At 49.3% G+C, this 13,799-nt stretch overlaps 1 protein-coding gene across 4 annotated transcripts in view; it reads left to right on the top strand.

Annotated features, from left to right (window-relative positions):
• The window catches only part of znf536 (zinc finger protein 536), a 136,777-nt gene that overhangs the window by 94,609 nt on the left and 28,369 nt on the right, over window positions 1-13,799 (top strand). The window lies entirely within an intron of this gene.

Raw genomic sequence — 13,799 nt, 5'->3', positions numbered from 1 at the left:
GAAGCTATTCCCTATTGGACACGGGGATGAGGACCAGGCTGAGGGTGAGGCTGAGGATGAGGAGGATGTCTCGCTCAATCCTCAAGTCGTGATCCTCAATCCCGCCTGTTTTGCTGTGTCTTGACAAGGTGGGATTTGTCCTCGCTCCTTTTGTCTCTTCTCCCTCCGGCTCCTCCGTGTTCCTGGCTCGCCGAGAGAGGATGAGGAAAAGTTTTGCGTCGGGGAACTTTTTGGAGGACGTTTCTGGATTACGTTCACCAGGCTGCAAGCTGCTCACAGTTGGCAATGTGGCAACTTGTCAATGGGATCTATTTCCATGATCGGCATTTTTGTACCAGACCCAAAAAGGGGGGGAGTGAGGGAGGAAGGAAGGAAGGAAGGAAGGAAGGAAGGAAGGAAGGAAGGAAGGAAGGAAGGAAGGAAGGAAGGAAAAAGTTCATCTGTCCTTCCGTTTTCTATACGTTGATTTACGCCCGTGACAATTTTGCCAAACAATTACCATGCAAAGTGAGATCCCGGCGCAACATCGGCCGAGTCCCTCACCTGTCAGCGCCGGCCGGGCTCTCCTCGCTCAGCCTGGTGCCGACTGACACCTCGTGGTTGGACAGGTGAAGACGCGTCACGACAGCCATCTGCAAAGCTGGCTCTCCGGTGGCTCAAGTTTGGGGCGTTTGGAATTCCTGGTCGCCGATGGATGCCAAACTTGTTTTGGCCTTCCTTTGGTGGCTTCTGCTCATCCCATTTCCATATTGTCCTTTCCCTTGTCTGCTAGCAGACGGTATCACCGGCTCGGTCACGTCATTGCCATCCTGTCTTCTCTTCCTGTCCCGAGACGCTCAGGTCGGTCATTTTAACGTTCTTCTTGCTTTCTTTCTGGCTCGTGTTGAGAAGTCAAAAGCCCGTGGCGTGGCGTAGCATAGCGTGCATGTGAGGCGCTTTTCTCCCACCTCGCCCGTCTTCCCGCGCACTCAGCGGGCTCTTGGAGTCGCTTCCGTGCGACAGAAGGCCTCGACGAGCGCCAGGCATCTTGATGATTTTCTGTTTTTTTGTCCCCCCCCCTCGTCTTCTTTTTTCCTTCGCGGGTGCATCAGCATCTTTCGCCGGATGCCAAGCGTGCAGCAAGGCCGTGCCTTTCGCCGGGGGGGGGGCATGGCAACGGGGGCGGGCTAGCCGTGTTGCCGTTTTGGGATGAGCAAGGATGAAGGTGAATTCAGATCTTGAATGACGTGGTCCATCTTCCCATCGACATGGTGATTTTTTTTGTGATGGTGCAGGAACAGGGATTATAAATGAGCTTTGGGCTCAACTCCTTTACCGCATCACTGCGCCGAGCCGTCTGTCCATTTTCACGTCTTTTGAAATTTGAACATCTGAAACATCTTAGCATATCTTGGTTTCAGGTGTCCATCAACACGTATTCTCTCTCTCTCTCTTCCATGGCAGTGACCTCGAGGGAAATTCAAGAAAGTCACATTGTTTCCGTAATTGCCATCCAGAAGGATGGATTTCTGTCGTCCTGCTAATTGTTTTCTTTTCGGCATCAGCCGCTGACTGTGTGCTAATGTCCCTCCCTCCCGCCCGCCTCCCTCGCTCCGTGCCTCCGTCACATCACATCACATGACTGGGTTTGTCTTCCAGGATGAAGGGGGGAGGAAGAGGAGGGGGGGGGGATTTGGACTCAATCCGAGCTATCGCATATCTGAGCATATTTCAATCCTAAATGAAGCATGTCACACCATAAAAAAAAAAGAGCCAAGCCTCTTTTCGCTTTAAAGGTCAGACATTAGTGCTGGTAAAAATTGATCTGTGGACTTGTGAATTTAGCCCCGTTGCGCCGGCTCCTTTGTAACGGAAGATGCGGCGGCGGCTGCGGCGGCGGGAAGCTTAACACGGCATTGTTTTGCTTTGACAGCGCCGCCGCACGAGCCCGTGCAGCTGTTCCCCTCGCGCACAATGGCAGATTAATTAACACAATCTTGCGGCGCTGGCTGCGGCTCAACGGCCAGGTCTGCTGCGAGATAGATAGGTAAATCCCAAACAGCGCGCACGCTCGCTCGACCACCGCCAACGGCTGGCCAGCCGGCCACGGGACGCACCCGGACCCTGGTCAGCTGGAGCCGTGAAATTAAGCTTGAATGAGGGGGCGGGCGCGCTTGTGTGTGTGTGTTAATTGCAGCGATGTTGGAATGCCTGAGAATGCGGGCTCAGGATATGAAGACAGATGAAAAGTGTGCAGCTGCAGAAACACAATGGTGTGAAAGGGTCCTCCAAACAAATGGTTTCATTTCCTTCATTGAAAGAGACTCCAAATTGTCGCAGCTTCCCTGCTCCAACGTTCACTCAAGACCTTAAGGTGTCTCAGATGCTTTGAGAAAGGCCCGCCCATTCAAATGGCCATCCCCTCGGATGCCTTTGGAGAAGTCCAAAACGCCGCCGTTTCAAACAAACATACAAAATCGCTACATTGGGTTAGTGAAGAATCATTTTGATGATGAATATAGATCGTAGTTAAATCCCAAACAGCATGATTTAATATGAATATAAAATGGCTCCAGTCTTAAAAAGTCAAAGTTAGCGTTGCGCTCCTTTTGCAGGGGAGCGCCTCCTCCTCCTCCATTTCGTGTGATTTGAGGAAAGCCATCAAGTGCGCAGTTCAGAGACGTGTCACAAAATGTCCTCTTTGCGAACGCATTCAAATGAGCCCGTTTGTGTGTGTTCCAATCAGCTCAACACGCGTGCAGGTGGCAGACGGCGGGCGGGCGGGCGGTCCAGGAAGTCTAATTAAGATTCCGACGGTCAAGCCGTCTCTCTTACTTACTCTGCGTGCTGACATTTGAAAGTGTCTATTATGCCGGGCCGGGCCGGGCCGCCTTTCAGGTGCGATGCTGTGTAAATGGCAAGTGGGTCACATTATGTATCTTTGACACACTCGTGTCCATCATCGGTTCAAATGATTAGCGCTACCATCTTTTCCCCATCGATCATACGGCCTGACGTCCTTGCCGTCGCTCCATTAGCCCGCCTCCCGTCTTCTTGCTTTTATTTTTTATTTGGAGTCTTTTGCCCCTCCCGCCAACGTGACCGCACTTTGTCAATACTTTACCCTTGGCCCCCTCCGCCGGTGTTGATATAATGATCACTTAACCGTCAAGAGTAAGGCGAGGAGGAAATTAGGGCAGCGGTGGCGGCGGAGAGGACAACAACAGCCGAGCAATTATGTTTTCTTTCAGGGCCCACGTTCTCGCGTTAATGAAATCCCTTATCGGCAAGGAAGGGGTGCGAGGAGTCGGAAAGAGAGGAGGGGGGGGATACAGGTGCAACAAACGTTCCTCCTTCATTTATCTTATTCTGGGAAAAGAACAAAAGCAGCCGTGAGGAGGAGGCAGAGATAATAGAAGGGCGGGCAACAAGTGGGCACCGCCGCCGCCGCTCGCTAATAAGACGCAAAACAAAGGCAAGCAACTCCTTGATTTGGAGTTTTCTGGGGGATTAAAAAAAAGCAAAAAGAATTTGATCCATTCAAAGGAATGTCTTCACGGAGACTAATGTTTTTGTCAATCCACGTTAGGTGCACTTTTCATATGATTCAGAAATGCTCTTTTGACCCCTTCCAACTCAAAACCGGATTGGCATCGTGAACTTCAGCCTGGCGACGCCTATCTCGACCTTTTCGTCGTTATCAAAATTAAAAAAAAAGGATTAGGTTCACTCCAGGATGGCTCCAGGATGGCAGACTTTCCAAGCGTTTCCACCGTTGAAAATGCTACGACAGGTTGTACGTTCTTTTTGATCTTGAGAAGAACTTGCTCAGTTCCATGCAGACTCAATTATTATTTCCAAAAGTCACAAATGGTTACCGCAGATCCTTGTCTTGGATCTACTCATGCGTGCGTGTGTGAGCGTGCGTGTGTTCTTTAGCATCCGGCTAAAGGACAAATCGAAGATTGTGTGCAGGCTAACATTTGAATTGTTTGCTCTAGTAGCAAACGTTTGGCCTTTTGCGGCTCGGCGGAAAAAGTCACCGTGACAAAGAGACCTCCCGAAATTCTTTCCGATCGTTTAGTCTGGCCGAGACGACATTTAATATTGAAATCCCGTTCGTTTTTGTGTGCCTGTCAACAAACGGAAAGAACAGAACAAAATGAAATCCAAAATGCGTTTGCCTCAATGAAGATGAGCGATTCTCTTTTTCAAAAAGTGACGTCAAGCTCAATGAAGATGCAGCGTTCCAAAAAAATAAAAGCAAAAAGTCGTCCCGGGATCCTCGCTAGCCGCCGCTATCAGACACCGCTAATATTCGCTGTGAGCTTCTCACCATCGCTCACGTAAGAGAAGACCATCTGACTGGTGACACATCTGGGGGGGGGCTGGGCTGGCCCCAGTTAGTGGCGTTTAATGACCCATTTCCTCCACCGCTGCGCGCCATCGGCAGTTAAGGTTCCGTCAAGGTGGAGGGGTCCGGCGGCTCACACGCAGGGACTAATAGATAGTGACATGGCCAGCCGGATGGCCCAGCTAGTAGGCAGCAGCAAATCAAAGGTGATTTTCCCAGCAGGAAGCTAAGCGGTGGCGGTCTGAGAGCACAAAGAAAGAAAGCAGCTTCAAGTATCAATTGAGCAGGTGGATCAATGAACTTTATAGGTCAAGTAAATGGAGCGGAGCGCCAACGCCCCATTGCTCCATCGGCCACGACGAGGTGAGGTGACGCGACAACACCAACAGCAGGCTGAAATTGAATTGATTGGATTGGAATAGCCTCAGTGGTTTTCCAAAGTTAGGCTGGGTTCATTCACAAAAACATTTGACCTCTGCCACTAAACATTTGTTGACAAGGCAAAAAACAGACCAAAAAGCCTTGAAATAAATTGTCCAGACTTGACAGACGTCGCCCCACGCAGGGACAAGGCGGAACGAGCGTCTGACAAACGCTGACGATCTCTTCAAAAAAAGAACAAATGTGGGCTAAAAATAAGAGTTGAAGCTCCGAGACGTATTTGTTTGCTCGGGGTGACGCTAAATGAGTTTCTTTGCCATTGTTGTTTCGGCTCGTCTTCGTTCAAATCACTTGAAAGTGAGCAACTGATAAATGCGCCCGCGCGCGTCCTGCTGGGCATGTGGCTGAACTGCACATGAAATAGAAGAGCATCACGATGAGAATGTTGGTCCAAAACGACATTGGCTTCATTCAGGTGTCGCGAGAAATTTCAAATGGGTTTGGATGGCAGCGCAACGCTTGAATGGAACGTCAAGATGTTGACGAAAAGTTTACAATTTCTTAAAACTGAAACAACAATTTCAATGCAAGTTCATAATTGTGTAAGTTTGGGACTTTTTGTCACATTTGACTATTTTGTTTCAATAGTTGGAATCATTTTTTTCAAAAATTGCTAACTTTATATTGAATTTTTTTTATTCTTGGAGCCCAATGTTCCTTGCGTTCGTTGTCATGAATGCTTTTTTTTTTATAATTGGCCTCTTAATTACTCGGTATACGTATCATAAACTGTTTTAACTTGAAAAGTAATTTTATCCAATGGAGAAAAAGTTCCGCCTGAACTCTTCCTTTCCTCAACTATAAAAACATTACCATTTTTGTTCGCAAAGAATGTCCAATTCATTTCAGTGACAAACTAATAAACCCAAACGCACATGGTGCAGGTTGCACAGTAGAAGAAATGTTTAAAATTTAAGATGTCATCGTGTGTGAGTGTGTGTGTGTGTGTGTGTGTGTGTGTTCAGCAGAAAAATAAGGTTAATGGTTTCTAATTATTTAAGAGGACAGCGCGCGCACGTGTGTGTGTGCGTGTTGGGTGGGCAGCGGGTAAGAAGGGGCAGTCTATTAATAGTTGAGTCATCAGCGCCTCAATGTTCAGAAATGGCAAATTGTTAGATCCCCAATGGTGATTATTACTTGCTGTCAATGACCTTCATAACAAATTAAAATGATGCGTGTGGGACAGAGCGTGCTCTTTAATGGGCAGACTCTGCGTGTGTGTGTGTGTGTGTGTGTGTCTGCGTGTGTGTGTGTCACACAATGGCTGAAGGCAGGCCTGCAGGGTTGAAGCGTTTCCTCGGCATGCCAGCAAGACCTCGCTTGTTGTTTTCCAAACACTTTATAGCTTAAAAAAAATAAAGGAGGAGGAGGAGGAGGGGGCGAGCTGCTGGGAAATGACCTTTGTCGCATTGAGACAATCACAGCACACAAACCTGTGGTTGAAGATTGTTGATTGTCAAAAAGTCCCCCGTTTGGCTTTGCAGATTCTTTTTTGGTGAAGATTGCCAAGCTGGTGTTGGCTCAATCAAAGACGCTTTTGATTTTTCCCAAACGCGGCACCGATGCACACGTCTTTGCTGGTGGCGCAAATTGCAATGAGGAAGAACCCAGTCCATTGAGTTGAGGATCTTGCCTTGGCTGAGGTCTCAATGGTGCTGCCCTCAAGGCAACACACTTCCCGCTTTTCATGCCTGGATTTCTTGTCTGCTCAAGAAATCATGCACACACCCGGCGCATGCCATTTGTGTGTGTTTGCCATATAAATCTTTGGATTTCATTTTCCAAGACATTGGACAAGTTCATAGAAGAGGAGAAGCGACGCGTCCTTGCGCCTCGGATTTACTGCCCGGCACACACGTGCACACACACGTGCACACGCACGCCCCTGCTGCAGGCGGCCATGTAGCAAGCAAACATCTTGATCGATCTCCTGCGCCCGTTGATGGCTTAATTGTGTCATGTGGAGCGTGTAGGGGCCAAGTTGGGTGCTGGGGTCATTGGGGTCAATGGGGAAAGATCAGGGAAGGAACTCGACTGCGAGCTCAAGGGTCTTTTCTCCAATGCATGGACTTCCTTTGCCTTTCCTCTTCTTGCCTTCCTTTTTCTTCCTCACATGCACATCCAGCCAAAGGCGAACGGGAGACGACACCTCGTCATCCCTCACTCGCGTTAACCACACAACCTGCTGCCAACACAGACCGAGAGGGCGGCCTGATGAATGTGTGTGTGTGTGCGTGCGTGCATGTGTGTAAAAACACATTAGCAATTGATCTTGCCTTGACGTCCTCAAAAAGAAACACTTCTGCTCCCATCTGCCTCCATCCGCGTACATACAAACAGTGGCGGACACACACACGCGCGCACACACAAGTATCATCCACAGCCTCTCCACAGGGCCACAGATCATCATGTGCCAATGATAAAGTTAGTGAGATGTCAGGTTGGAGTGTGTGTGCGTGCGTGTGTGTGTGTGCGCTCCCAGTGCTCTTTGAAGCCTGAAAGAGTGTCGGCGAAGGCGGCGGGGAAACAAAGGTGGGTCGGTGCCAGGGAGAAACTTACGGCAGCGCTCCCCTTCTTCCTCGCCTTGGTTGGTCGGGAGAGACACCTTCTGGTGGGGAGGGGAGTGGGGGAGGCGCTGGGGGTGCTCGGGGCTTGAAACACCTCCAATAGAAGGGAAGAAGGAATGGGGATCCATAATACATGCCAATTGGAGTGGTGATGAAGTGGATCAAATTCATAACGTTTGCAGATGCAATTTGAGATTTGTTTTTATGCTTTTCAATTGATGCATGCATTTCTTTGAACTCCAAAACATCGAGTATTTGAATGTGCAATTATGCTGATACTCAGTATTTGTTCATTTGAGTGGAAATATCATATATTCATTTCAATTATTATTACGATCTGAGATACATGTTTTAGCATTTGTATTTAACAATCATTTCAAAACGTATCCTTATTTGAAAATATGTTTGGCTCCATAGAATAGTTACTGTTATTGTACACCGTATTTCTAATTTCATCTGATTCGTGCGTGATCATTATAGAATGCAACATTTGAAGAATTCATCTCTTCATTGGTGTCGAGCTCCTCTTTGAATACGTACAACAGTAACAGTCAAGCGAACGACAAAACTCGCAATACGTGTCAAAATAAGTGAAGCAGCAGCAGCTCCATCCAAAACACATTCCACAACACCAGAAGTGTGTGTCTTTCATCACATTGCTTTTGTTCCCCTAAACAAAAATGTGTTCTTTTGTCGCGCAGTTGCGGCTCCGGCTAATAAATATAAATGTTTGTGATTAGCATCTCGGTGGCACAGGTGCGCGTTTGTCGTCGGGCGAAGGCTCCTTCATTAATTTCCCGCCACGGAAAACGTTGCGCCGTGCCGCACCGGCCGAGGTGTCCGAATCGCTGACAAATGAACTCGCACATTGTTCATGTGCGCCACCGAGGAAGAAAAACACACCGCAAAGCCAAAAAAAATCACTTCAAACAACCTACAGGTGCTCAGATTTATGGTCCTAAAGTGGCTCTCGTTTTGCGTTTTATTCATACCTAAGAGAGCCACAGAAAGCAAGACTTGGACTACAAACTCAAGAAGCCGCAGTGCTTCAATGTTTAGAACCGCACTGGAGCGCTGATGCTATTTGTTAGCGCCTCTATGGCTAGCATGTTAGCATTATGGACAGCCATCTTATAAGAGGGGGTGCACACTTTTGCAGCCACATTGGCTCGCCCTCTCGAAAAGCTTCAAGACCAAATTCAATTGATCCACGTTAATGGTGGAAAATGTTTGTTTGTTTTATATATATATATATATATATATATATATATATATATATATATATATATATATATATATATATATCGGAATAGGGTGTGTAGACTTTTTATGTCCATCCTATGTGAAAAGGGGTAGCTCCACCTTTGCGGAACGTGGCGATAATGTGACATCCGTTTGGAAGGAACCACGTGGCGTTTTGGGAGATTGCGGCAGGCAAAGGGAAGAGCAAACAAAGGCAACACAAATCAAGTGCGCCTCAAAATGGGTCGTTTTTCACGAGCTGCAAAAATGTTTTATTAAGGGAGGAGGTGGGTGAGGGGGGGGGGGGCTGCAGCGTGGCGGTGGGGGGGGGGCGAACACCTGCCTTAAAATGTCGTCTCAACATCTCCCGAATGCCATTTTGCTTAATTGACTTGGAAATGGCCCAAATGTATTGCTGAGTGCGGTCTAATTAATATTAATAATAAATGCCATTATTAACATCAAAGAACATCTGGTGCCCCTGTTTACCGCCGCGCCAGCGTTCTGTTTTCATCTCGCACAAAACAACAACGCGCCTTTATTTCCATTTATTTGCTCACTTCTCTTTTTGTTCTAGTAGTAGTTTTGATGCCAGTCTTGGCTGTCTTCCCGTGAGGTCAAACGGGAAGTGGCGGCGGCGGCAAATGGACGTCAGCCGCCGGCCGTGTGAAAATTGGAAGCCCCCCCCCACCCCTACTCCACTTCTTCTTTTCTTCTTGTCTGCCTTCTAGTTGTCGCGATACCTCCGAGAGTTGTCACATCCCCCGCGGCGGCAAAATATAGATTAAAAAAAATGAATAAACATCTGCAGCTTGACACCGACTCCTGGAACTTTTGACGTTAATGGATGGCGTCACCAACACGGTGACACTCGGGAAGATGCACGAGGGGACACCGTGTCCTCGTTCGGCACGTTCCCGTTGCGTTCTTGTTAACCGTTCATGGCAAGAACCTTTGGAATAAAGTTGAAGGATGCCTTTTTTTGCAAAACGGTGCTCGGGCGCGCGCATCCCTCTGGTGTATTGCGACGACATCATCAATGACAGCTGGAGTAAAAAGATGCAGCGCTTCGAAAAGAAACACGGACGTCAATGGCACGTAGCAAATTGTGGATTTGAGCGCCATGGCGGGACACGTTTTGTTTCCCGTGCGGCAGACAAGCGGCAAAGGTGCAAAGCCGTGCCTGCCGAAGACTTCCCTGTCAGCTAGTAAACGTGCAACTAATGCGGCGGCGTTTAATGATAATTGTTGTTTGCTTAATAAATTCCGTGCGCGCACATCGGCGGGAATGTCGGCGTCAGCAGTGTAACTAAACCTCAAATTGATTAACTCGCACACCGACCGCACAGCCGTGGCTGGCAGCGCTCCAAATCAAAAGAAGCCCGTCCGCGTGCGTGCGTGCGCGCACACGCGTGAGGCCGGATGGTGTTGTGTTGCTCCGGCGTAAGGAAAGAAAGTCCCGGCGGGCCCATTTTTAAAAGCCTAATGCCTTTCAAATGATGTCATCACATTTTAGCTGCCACCCCCACACCCTCCTCATTTCTGCCCCACATCACCCGCCCCCTCCCCTCTCCAATTTTGGGGCCGGTCACATGATGCATTAGAATAATGGACTGGCAAGAAGCACGCCAACATTTTAGTCGTCTTTTTTTTTTTTGTTTTGTTTACGACACGTCGATTTCCTGAAAGTGATACGACGGCCATCGTAGGCGCTCCGGGTTCAGGGCGGGAGAGGAGAGGAGAGAGCACGCCGTTACGGCACAATCATTCTCTCGTTTTGACACGAAAATGTTGACGTTCTTGACCGAGAGCTGAACGAAAGAACCCGTCACGTGGCATCATGGCCGACGTTAGTGACAAAGACTAATGTTGGACACAAATGGCGCAGCAGCACATGCAGACAATCGAAAAGCGTATCCTTTGCGGCCATCCATCGAGCGATATTACTGCCGTGTCTTTGCGAGCGTCTTTGCGTATTTACGCAAGCTGGTGTGCAGAAGGACATAAACGGTTTTTATAGCGTCTCCCAAATAAGGCCATTTTGAACTCAAATCCATTTGAAGCTATTAAACGGCGCATTGTGGTATCATTTGCCAGCATGAATTCAAAATGGTGTCTGATTTTACGATGCATGTTGGAACAGACACTCTCAAAAGTCACATTTCCTGCTCTTGTTGGGGTGGCGTCTTCGTCTTTCTTTTCTCTTCCTCCTCTCTTTTAATGAGGGTTAGGTGTGGTTGCTCGGCACACGTGCACCCGCACAGTGGCAGCTCTCCATCAATTTATATATTTGTCAGTCAGTCACGCAGGATGCCCTGCTGTCCCTGCGTGGGCGGGCGGGCGGGCGCTAGGGCGGGAGGGCGGGGAGGAGGTGTCTCACGCACACACTCGCACGCACGCACGCAGCCGCGCACTCGGAGGGGAAGTGCGGCCGACAGCCGGCGGAGTGACTGATACTCAGCCTGCCTCCCAGATGGCCCGTTCAACTCTGCTCCAATCTGATCCGGGAGCCTTTGTTCTGGCATGTTCCATTACGCCGCCGTGACACCAGTAAAGGCAGAGGGGAGAGGAGCTGCTCTCAGATCAGATACACTTGAATTAAACATGCCTCTCTCTCGCTCGCTCTCTCGCTCCTCCGTGCCTTCCGCACACACTCAGATGATAAATTCATCGCATTTTAACATTGATGGAATAAAAGAATGTTGCATTTAAAGATCCATTCATGTATTTGGAATCTAAGTGTGAGAATACACGCGTAGGATTGAAGGAGCAAATGTCAGACGAGCAATCAAATTTGCACAAAGCTATCGTTGATTCCAGCGCCAATCGGAAAGATGCGCTCAATCATACGTTTTACAACATTGCACCGTACCGGACAGGTATCGATAAGAACAAAGTAGGACATAAAGCACTTTGGCCTCTCAAGTGGCGCAACGCTGCCATCTACAGGCATCTCTTTGTCATCATCGTTGCGTCCGAGCAGATTCCGATCTAAGACGTCCGGATTGCGAATCGGAACATCCGTGCCGCTCCGTCGCTTTAGCGATACTACCGGACGCGTCGGCTAATGAGCAAAGCTAGCTAGCGCAGGCGGGTGGCCTATTGTTTACATTATGGAAAGGGCCAAAATGTTTTTTCTGTTTTTTTTGCATTTTGAAAACCTTAACAAAGGTCAATTTTAGGCCCAACACAAAGGCGCGGCGTCGGCTTGACTGCTATTTGAAATGGTGTTGCTCTTTGGCGTATTTGCGCGCCGCTAATCAGACAGTCAGACAACATTTTGAATGGCCGTCCAAACACGTCTTATCTGATGAGCGCGCGATTAAAGCCGGGCGCGCCAGACGTCGGTCGACCTTTAACGAGCCGCCCGCCGTACAGCGCGCGTTAACGCCTCCGACAGCTCACTCGCTTTGCATAGACAAGAAACGGGAAAAAGCGGGCGGATCGATATCGCCGGAAGATGCCTGGTCCGGCCGACCGACCGACGGTGTGTGAGCGACGGGGCCTAATATACGAGGTGACCTTCAAAATGTCATAAATGTGTTGTGCAATAAAGTGTCAATATTTGTGGTTCTGCGCCGCGCCGTGACTTTTACAGTAATTGGAGCGGCCACATTAAAAGAGACGGATCGGTCGACTGATTAAAGACACGCGCGCCCGGCGCTACCTATAGGCCAACACGCACACACGCATGCGCACGCCTTTCCGTGCGTGAGTTTCCTGTTAAATCAGACAGCTTGTGGAAAAGTGACTTGAAATGATCCATATTGTTGCATACTGTCTTTATCCTTGGAGTCGGGCAAACCATGTCAACGTTAGCTGTTAGCACGACATGACAATTGGGATCGATGCGTGACGGTTTGACCTCACAAGTGTGATGGCATGGATCCAAACAGGTGAATTTTTCCGCCATGCTCGTAGTATTTCACAAAGGCGAATGGCGTGTTTACTAGATGAGTGGGCGCGCAGATGTGGAGAAAATTTGGGGCTCCCCTTGAAGTCAAGGCAGCAGTGTACAAATCCAGGACATGGTCTTCCTCCGTTCACACTGGAGCATGTGTTTGCGCAGCCTGGCTGGTGGCATGTTTTGGATTTTTTAATCTGGCCTCCATCTGCGCGGGGCAGGTGGGCGAGTGTCTGCCGCCGCAACGGCGAGCGGGCGGGCGGGCGGCGCGTGCCAAAAACCGATGTGTAGATGTGTGGCGGCGACCGCTGGAAATATGTTTGCGAGACGGCACGATGGGGCCACAGTATGGTGCGCGCCCTCGAGGGGGGTTCCTGGCATCTCCATCCAGTTGGGCCGCCCGTCGTCTCCATGTGTTTGGTGCTTTTTAACCGCCAAGGTCTGTGCGCGGCGGCGCATGCGTCCCGCCCGCCAAGTCCGCTTTTGTCACTTGTGCTTTTCTTTTTTTTTTTTTGCCCCATCAAGACAAAGAGCGGCCGGCCCATGGCTTAACATGGCAATTCTGTTTTCGACGTGTTGTTGTTGTTGTTGTTGAACACCTGCCGCTCACCTGCTGGGCTCTGTGTGAACTGCGGCAGAGGCCAACGCGCTCTCCCTCAGACAGTAATTTTGCAGATTTATTATTTTTTTTCTTGACTTGAGAATTCAAAGCTAATTATATCCTTTAGGCAAATTTTGGAGGAGCCAGATGCAGCCTTTTTATTTGTTAAAAGCGTTGCTCTTCTTTCCTCCGCTTCCCTTTGTGTCCGCCTCCAAGTGTTTTGCACCGACTGCTGAATGTTCTGGCGTGTTATTGTGTGTGACCCGCTGACTTGACTCTTTCCATTTTGTCGACCGGCGAGCGAGCGCTCATTGTGCGACGGTGGTGGCAGCCATCTTTGATCAAATCATCTCACACGCTTATTTGTATTTGGGACGAGCCACGTTTGGTGGAACCGAGACGGGGCCTCCAGTCTTTGTGAAGCTGTGGACGAGTTTCCACCACGGATGATTTGCGCTGGGCTCGTCTGTCTGCCGTTAATCGCCATCAACTTGTCCCAGATGTTCAAATGAGGTTCTCGTGTCACATGACTTGTCAACGACGCTCAAGCCGTGGAGGCCGTCCCATCCGTCAAGCCCGTTTGTGGGTATTTTTAATTGAGCGACTCGACGCGTGTGTTCCGGGCTCCCAGCTTCGCCGAGTGTCGGCGCATCAGAGGCGGCCGGCGTAACGCCGCTCGCCCTCACCTCGCTCGCACGCTGTCAACGCCGT

The sequence above is a fragment of the Syngnathus floridae genome, chromosome 3 (assembly GCF_059516105.1).
Source record: "Syngnathus floridae isolate MCC-2025c chromosome 3, RoL_Sflo_1.0, whole genome shotgun sequence".
NCBI lineage: Eukaryota > Metazoa > Chordata > Actinopteri > Syngnathiformes > Syngnathidae > Syngnathus > Syngnathus floridae.
The sequence above is the reverse complement of the archived record's forward strand: the minus strand, read 5'-3'. Positions and strand labels throughout refer to the sequence as shown.